The 1,453-nt window shown below is 36.0% G+C and overlaps 1 pseudogene; it reads right to left on the bottom strand.

Annotated features, from left to right (window-relative positions):
• Positions 1–339: 339 nt before the first annotated feature.
• LOC148196425 (sugar transport protein 10 pseudogene) lies at positions 340–1,374 on the bottom strand (annotated as a pseudogene).
• Positions 1,375–1,453: the final 79 nt, after the last annotated feature.

The following is a 1,453-nucleotide window of genomic DNA, read 5'->3' as shown; positions in this document are numbered from 1 at the left end:
CATAGAAACCGAGAATGCGATTTTTTCTAGCCAAAACATATCTTAGAACACTCACATCGTGTTTCTTTGTCCAATAATAACTTGTCATGGACATGCATTGAATCCTTTGAGTTGTTAATAATTTAAATATTTTATCATTAAAATCAGGCTTAAGACAAAACCTAGCAAAATCCAAACAATATTCTAAACTATTATTACAAATATGTAGTATAAAAAAATTTGATGTTGGATGAGTATATCTATTACAAATCGTAGGAATTATGTAATTACAATGAGCTGTTTGAGAAAATGATAGAAATTTTTTGGTACGAGTAAATGAAGTACTTGACCAATCTAATCTCAAACTGTAGTCATACGAGGATGACCACCAGTGGCTACATCATCCGGAATAAATTTCCCCCAAAACCAATGTGATTTCCAAACTTGATTCATTTCTTCAATTCGAATATTCCTTGTCTCAGGCAGGAGCAAGGCAACAAAAATGGTCATGATAAGCACAAATCCAGCAAAGAAGAAGAAAAGACCAAACTTCAAGTGACAAAGCATGGTTAGGAAAACTTGGGCAATGACAAAGGTAAATAACATGTTTACAGCAACATTGGTGCCCTGACCTGCAGATCGAACCTCAAGAGAGCATATTTCACTAGGAACCAACCAACCTAGTGGACCCCAAGACCATGCATATGCTGCAACGTACGCACATATAAAGAATAAGAGAAGACCTGCTTCTCCATTGGTAAAATAGCCTTCACCACTCACTCCAAACTTTAGAGCAATCATGATTCCGACAGCAAGCTACACATATTATGAATTTCAAAATTAGTTGTTCACGGTAACGAATGAATTTAGTGATAAAACTGTTATTTTTAAATATTAAAATAACAAACATTATTTATCAATTAGGTTAAGGTTTTTACCTGACAAATAAGCATTTGAATCCCACCTTCGAGGAACAATATCCTTCTTCCAAACTTGTCCACAGAGAAAATGGAAACAAAAGTTGCAACCACATTAACGCCTCCAGTGATAACTGAAGACATAAGGGAAGTATCGTTTCCAAAGCCTAAAGTTTTAAAGAGGACAGGAGCATAAAACATGATGACATTGATGCCAGTGAATTGTTGGAAAAAGGGAATCAGAGAGCAAAAAGTGAGTTGAGGTCTGTATTTTGGTTTTGTAATGTTCTTCCATGGATGTTCAACATCTTTGGCTGCTTTAGCCGCATTAACGAGGTCTTGGAACTCCTCGTCAACATTATCCACGCCACGAATCTTTTGCAACATTTTCTTAGCTTCTTCTTTTTTACCTCTTTCGATTAAGGAGTTAGGGGTGTCACCTAAGAAAAGAGATCCTACACATAGCATGATTGCAGGAACTGCACCAGCACCTAAAGAAATTCTCCAACCATATTCTAGTTTTCCAGTAATTAATAAGGTTTGCAACCAATATGCCA

This window comes from Vigna umbellata, chromosome 7 (genome assembly GCF_029865625.1).
Source record: "Vigna umbellata cultivar VRB3 chromosome 7, Vumbellata_1.0, whole genome shotgun sequence".
Lineage (NCBI taxonomy): Eukaryota > Viridiplantae > Streptophyta > Magnoliopsida > Fabales > Fabaceae > Vigna > Vigna umbellata.
Note: the sequence above shows the minus strand (reverse complement) of the source record. Positions and strands in the feature narration are given on the sequence as shown.